The sequence below is a fragment of the Daucus carota genome, chromosome 5 (genome assembly GCF_001625215.2).
Source record: "Daucus carota subsp. sativus chromosome 5, DH1 v3.0, whole genome shotgun sequence".
Classification (NCBI taxonomy): domain Eukaryota; kingdom Viridiplantae; phylum Streptophyta; class Magnoliopsida; order Apiales; family Apiaceae; genus Daucus; species Daucus carota.
Window position 1 is genome coordinate 25,539,291 of NC_030385.2, and position 7,277 is coordinate 25,546,567.

Sequence of the window (7,277 nt, forward strand, 5' to 3'; positions counted from 1 at the left end):
TGGTACTTTTTGCAACACATAGAATGTATTACAATAGCAATTTTATTGTAACACTTTTTGACGTTATAGTAACATAATTATTGTGTTACAATAATATATCGCAACACTTATTTGTAACACTATTAACCTAAATATGTTACAAAGTTGCAACATTTTCAGAACCTATTGTAACATTATTTCTATATTTAGTTGTTCTTCATACTTGCAACGTTTAGTTGTAACATTTTATTTTGGTTTTTTAGCAACATTTGTTTCTTTTTGCAATGTATTTTAGTTTTTTGTAACATATTACTGTAACACATTGACCCTATTATAATACTTTGACATAATATTTGCAACATATAGGTGCAACACTTTAAATTAATTCAGATTGCATATACAGACCTGCATTTTAATGAGGCCATTACAAAATTATACCAAACCAGAAACAACATTCCAAATTTGCTTCATTGCAAATCCAATAGAACATATAGTATCAAAATAAGTCAGCTACTACATCACCTTACTTTTAGAACTTGAGTTTAAAGTCGAAACACATAATTTACATACACAATCTTACATGAAATTTAGTCTTTCCTGCCAAAACAACCAACTTACCAAAAGTATGAAAATATAAGTACTTATAATTAATCACGAAGATATCAATTATTGTCATCCCCGTCATCGTCACCTTTCTGGGCAATGTCATCTTCCTCACTATTGTCATCATCCTCACCATTGTCCTCTTTGTCATCCTCACTTGCATCATCAGCCCACATCTCTTCAATATCAAGGTGTTTAGCGTGCTTAAAGTATAAGACAGAGTCCCTGACAGAGAATTTCTGCTGAAGTCCAAGATCAAGAGCTTACTCAGTGTACCAAACCTGTCCGGGACTTGGCCAGTAAACTGATTTAAGGTTGTGACATACCAATTGTCATCATATATGTCACAAGCAACACCCTGCAAGTAATCGTGAAGGTATATATTACCAATTGAATTGCATATTAGAGAAAACACGTTGTAAAGGGGTTTACTAAATTGCCAGACTTGATTTACTTTAACAATGTCTCCAACATGAATAAGTTGAGTTGAAAGAATTAAGATTCTGATCTACTCAATAGAAAAGGGGAAATATATAACGAAAATCTCAAATATGTGATAAGTTCACATGGTGGTACGTTGGAAGGATTACCGGGGCAACAAGCCCGCTGTTAACCCATGCAACTAATTAGAAGCATTGCTTTAAAAAATTAGTCCAAGTGGGTCTCGGCATTTAATAAGTCAGGATTGTGCAAAAATTTTCTATATATGCCAATACTTCCACAAAATCAATTTCGTAATGCATTTGACAAGCTTTGGGCACAGGTAGACTAGTAACTGAGCAAGGAAGCCTAGATTACAATTGGAAGGTATGTATAGGCCAGCAACGCATAAAGATTGCAGAAGACACAAAGTACAAGCTAAACAAAGGGGTCAGAAACTAAAGCATGAGATTCAATAGGAACCAGAAGGTAATTAGGCATAGTAATCCAAATTTAAAGTTTGTAGTGCTGAGGTATCTGAACTATTAAGAAGTCATCCACATTTTCAATGTACAAATGGCCAGAGAACTATCATTAGTACTCGAGAGTGTCTATATCATACCAAGAAAACAACCTATCCATCTTTAAAAGAATATATATATAATACAATATTGATGTATTCCTGGTCTTCCTGATTCACCAACAAGTTTGTGCAAATAAACTTTGAGAAAGGAATGTTATGTTCCAAATAAATTATAACATTTTTAAACAAAGAATTTAATATTACATCTAGCAGAACAGAAAGTCGATGTGTATATGTTTCGATCAAATAGTATCTTACCTATGTAACATTAATCTGATCTCGAAGCTCGCACACATGATTTTTACTAAGTGAGTCTTCAGTTGCAACAAGTACTCCCCTTCCACTAGCAGCATCTCTGCCTAGCGATCCACCAACATCCTATTTAAACAAACAGTTGCATCATTAATTATTGAATAAACAATAAAAATGCACAAAAAACTATTTGATCATTAGTCTGGTTCACAAACAGTAAGCTCTAGTACAATAATATAGGATTTATCAAAGCACTTACTCCTTTCTTGCGGTCCTTATCATAGAACTCAATCATGTGTTTGCCTTTAGCTGTATGACAAGCATGGCCTAGTTCTTTGCTTTCTAGATTGAGCACCAACAAGTTCTCCAACAAGAGAAGTTAGACTTGGAGCTATATAGTTCATTCGGCTCTTCAGATAATGGTATAGTTGAGCTCTGTACTCTGAAAGAGATCAGACTTGATCACAAAGATCTTTAATATTTATCAGAACGTGAAAAGACTTGAGAAAAATCAGAACAACCACATATCATCAATCAACCTAAAACCTTATTCCACATTCATATCTTGCCGCTTCAATGTGATAAACAAGCTTAAGATATTGGTTATAAAATATAAGTGTCAGTTCATATACATGTTAAACATAGATAAAACAAGACAAATAAACACCTAATATCATGAGGATATTGAAATGGCCTATTGGATTTCTAACAGGGACCATATCTTAGCTCCTATATATAATATCTTAACCTTTTCTCAGTACATACAAAAATGCAGATCCTGTTCAAGTGTTCGAAACACAGCCGAACACTGTGGCACACACAAACTTCCTTGGGACTACACAACAACTAGTTTAATAGAAACTATGATTGTGGAACTAACCTCTTACTAAAAAATAAAATATAAAACTCTATTACTGATAAAAATAATTAGTTAAATATCCAAACAAATTAAAAATGACTTAGGGTAAAATATTCAACTCAGAGAACAGTCTAGAAATGTGACAATTATCTATTTCCAGTGGATTACTTTTTCAATTTAATTTAATATATTGTAGCTGTTAAAATTACTCTAAAGGGTGGCTCTAGAATATATGAAAACAACAAAAATAACTATGGCATTGATCCTCACAAAGTGCCTGTAATTCTGGTGGTTCTTACTACCTAGCTAGATTTTGCCCAAACTTGCCAAATATGAATACATAGTTTATCTTGTAGCATGCCAAAAACAAAAACAAACATAATGAAATAACATATGCACGAGGATATATGAATAGAAACTAAAATATCATGAGGACAATTCTACTGAATAAAAGCATAGATGAACTTATTGTTAGTGTATGGACAAAGATTAACTTATTATCTGTGTATGAACACCCAACCTGAGGAAGATATTCTACGAGCAACTCCATTTTTCTGCTCTAACAATCTGATACATATATATATCCTCCTTCAAAATCTGAGATGAAGAAACACTAGTTTGTCAAACCATTAAAATAGATTCTTATTCTGTATCATTAAAGAAAATCAACATAATCAAAAATTATACATATAAATATATGATAGAACATAATTGAAATATAATTAGTACTTTACCTCTAACAGAAGCTCAAACACAATCAATTAAAACTCTAATCAATTGTAGGGTTTTCCCCAAATTATTGTCCTAATCGATTTTAGGATTTTCAGATAGGTGCAGGAGAGATGAGCGAGAAAGAAGAGTATTAGGTGTGAGAGAGATGAGGGAGAGAGATGACCGAGAGAGGGGAGTGAGGAAGAGGGGAGCGAAGAGAGGGGTGTGACGAACAGGGCAGTGGAGTGTGCTGAGAGCAGTGGAGATGTTTATTTTTTGTATTAAAATTTTTTTTCATGTAAAAAAGTGTTGATACCGAAAGTTTTTGCCCCAATATTTAGAAGCCCGCCAAGTACAAAAATTGAAATTCCGCCAAATTTCAGCCAAATCCGTTGCAATATATTTTAACACTTTTTTAAAGTATTACATTTGATCTAAAATCTGATTTTAGCACTTTTGTTTGTAACACTTTTCTATATTATGTAACACATTCCAAAATATTGCTTTAGACTAGTAAATTTTTGGTCTATTGTAACATTTTATGCAACACAAATACATGTTGGGGTTTCAATAGCCCATATTTGGTGTAGTGATGGATGAATCTTTATGTCTCAAACAATCTATATTTCACTAGTTTAAATAATATAAAAAAAGGGTTAATTATCAATTAGATCACTTATTAGGCTAGAAAATATCAAGTGGGTCACTGGAAAATTTTTGGTCTCATTTGAATCACTAAAATCATAAAAAATATCAAATAGATACCTCTAATATTTTTTTGAGAAGTAAACTTTATTTTTCATCGAGTTCCACACATTTTTCTTAGCTGTTAGTATAATCAAATGAAAGGTTATGAATTCTAGTATTTATGATAATATATTCAGATTTTAAAAAATTTATTTTCTATTTATTTGATATAAATTAAACAAAATAATTGTAAAATCAAAAATAAATAGCAAATAAATTTCTTAAAATCTGAATATATTATCATAAATACTAGAATTCATAACCTTTCATTTGATTATACTAACAGCTAAGAAAAATGTGTGGAACTCAATGAAAAATAAAGTTTACTCCTCGAAAAGATATTAGAGGTATCTATTTGATATTTTTTATGACTTTAGTGACTCAAATGAGACCAAAAAATTTTCAGTGACCCACTTGATATTTTCTAGCGTAATAAGTGATCTAATTGATAATTAACCCTATAAAAAAATATCAGCAATGGAATGGAAAAGCTCGATGCAAACATGACCTTTTAAAATCAATTATACTATATGACATGTAATAATTTTAAGAGTGTTTAACTATTAAGCTGATCTATATGCGGGTGTGTAAACAAATATTAGAAAGTGCTAACATTATCTTAGTTTAACTTAACATTATTTTCAACAAATAAAACATCTACTAAATCTAATCCAAAAGTATAAAAAATCAAATGACATGTATGATGGACTAGAAGGAGTCATTCATATCATAAAATAAATAGGCTTCTCTGTGTACCGTGAATTAGGGGTGAGCAAAAAAAAACCGAAAAACCGAAACCGAGCCGAAAAACCGAAAAATCAAACCGAAAAAAACCATAACCAACAAAAACCGAAAAAAACCGTAATAGAACCGAACCGATATAACGGTTGGGTAACGGTTACGGTTTTACCCCTAAAACCCAACCGAAAAACCGAACCATTTATATAATATAAAATAAAAATATAACATTTATTATATATAACACATTATATACAACATATTATATATATGTTACAGGAGTAAAGTTCTATGGCGACCACTTTTTTCGGAGACCGTGGAGACCGTTTATGTTCTGCATGTAAAATATGCATAAAAATATTGAAAAACTCATAATTTTGCAAATCATGTTGTACAAAGATCATTATATCATTTAAAATCTTGAATATCATGTATGTTTTGCATGTAGAATATTATATAATATTTTATCCTACGGAATATGTTTAGTTTGCAGAATATTTGTTCAATTTGCAGAACATACACATTCTACTTATTAAACATAGATTTTCATCAATAATTTTAATGAATTGGTGATATTTCTTCGCAAAATAATGTATTCTGCATTATTTTGATTTGCAAAATTATGAGTTTTGTAACGTTTTTAGGCAATTTTTTACTTGCAGAACATAAGTGGTCTCCACGGTCTCCAAATAAAGTGGTCTCCATAGAACTTTACTCTATGTTACAATATATTAATTATATATTTTAGTAAGAAAAATTGGTATTATAAGTATTTAAATATATTTCTATAATAATAATAACATTAAATTTATATACTAGTTTCTAATAATATAAAAACCGGAAAAAACCGAAACCAACCAACGGTTAACCGAACCGGAAAAAACCGTTCTAAACGGTTCGGTTACGGTATCTACCTAAAAATCGAACCGAATCGAAATACACGGTTCGATAACGATTTTAGATAGAAACCGAGCCGAACTGACCCGTGCACACCCTTACCGTGAATATGTAGATTGGGTTGTCAAAGGAGCCGCTCTGTGAAGCCCATAACATGACCGGTAGTCAGTGGAACTGTATAAAGTAAACTGAAACAATTGAAATTGCACCACAAAGTATTCTATAAGTAATATTTTAGACCAAGAAGAGTTACCAAGAGTTTTGGCTCGTGTGGATGACAAGGAACATTATACAAAATTATAGCTCACAAGTAAACATGTTTTATGAAATAATATATTTTACAATATTCTACTTGTAAAATGTATAGGATCCGCAAGATTTTCAATAAAATAATGATGTTTGTAGAACATCATTCGGAAAAACCATATTTTTTATAATATTTTAAAGCTATATTTTACTTGCAGAACATATGTGGACTCCAAGACTCCGATGAAATGAGGACGCCGTAGAACCTAACACATATTTGAGAGAGAAGGGGGGGAGTTTGTTGAGAGATGAGGAAAATGCAGAATTATGTGAAATGATTGAGCAACAAAATGTTATGTAAAAGTGAGTTTATAAGTTTGCAGCGTTGATGTTAATTTGTTTGCCGAGTTGACTCGGTGTGCATGCACCGTTTCTATTTGTTTTGTATTTTTAAGTCATTAATACTGTTCCATGATTAGTTTAAGAGTTTGAATCGGTATATTTAGTGTTTCGTATTGTGTAATCGAGTTTGTCGTTGTCATCTTGATATGATGTAATTACTGAGTTGACTCACGATTGTTGATTTATGTTGTGTTATGTTGTTGTTTTTCTTGTTTAGATATATATGGTGTAAAGTAGGCGAATGTGTATGTCCTTAGTTTTATGTTGTTTTGATCATTGTAAAGTAGCATGGGTTGTGAAGGCGATGCGTCTTGGGTTTGCGTGTTGAGAGCTAGAAGATCATCATGTTGTTGGTGACGGTAATCTTTTGTATGCGTATGTAATTTGTGTTTAAGATGTTTCTATATCAGAAAATCAAATCATATAATTCATAGAGATTCACGGCACAAAAAAAGATTATATATATGTTTCTGCTTTCTTTGTGTCTGTACCAGTATATAATGTTCTTCGCGTGTGTACATGTTTTTAATTTAATTAATTGACTTGTAAATTGTGTTTGTTGTGTGTAAAATCTACGCTAGATGTGGTTGCATAGCTTTATGGTGGCAAGGGAGTGTTTGCACCGGTAATGATTTGCAACAAATAATTAAATAGCTATTTCTTGATATGTTAACTTTTTCGTCAACTGATGTTTATTAATTCTTCTATTGAAACATATGACTGTATATGTTAATTAGTCGGTGTTTGATTTGGATAACCTTTCATGTATTACGGAAGCAAGACTTTCGTCAAAATAATTTATAATTAATTTGGAGGTAAAAGTATAAAAATGAGTTTTTA

At 31.3% G+C, this 7,277-nt stretch overlaps 1 long non-coding RNA gene across 1 annotated transcript; it reads right to left on the reverse strand.

The window, feature by feature from the left end:
• Positions 1 to 411: 411 nt before the first annotated feature.
• LOC108221026 (uncharacterized) lies at positions 412 to 3,656 on the reverse strand. Its single transcript, XR_001806852.2, has 5 exons — positions 3,431 to 3,656; positions 3,217 to 3,293; positions 2,097 to 2,279; positions 1,844 to 1,963; positions 412 to 940 (listed from the first exon to the last, which is right to left on the reverse strand). It is a non-coding gene; the product is annotated as an uncharacterized LOC108221026 (long non-coding RNA).
• Positions 3,657 to 7,277: the final 3,621 nt, after the last annotated feature.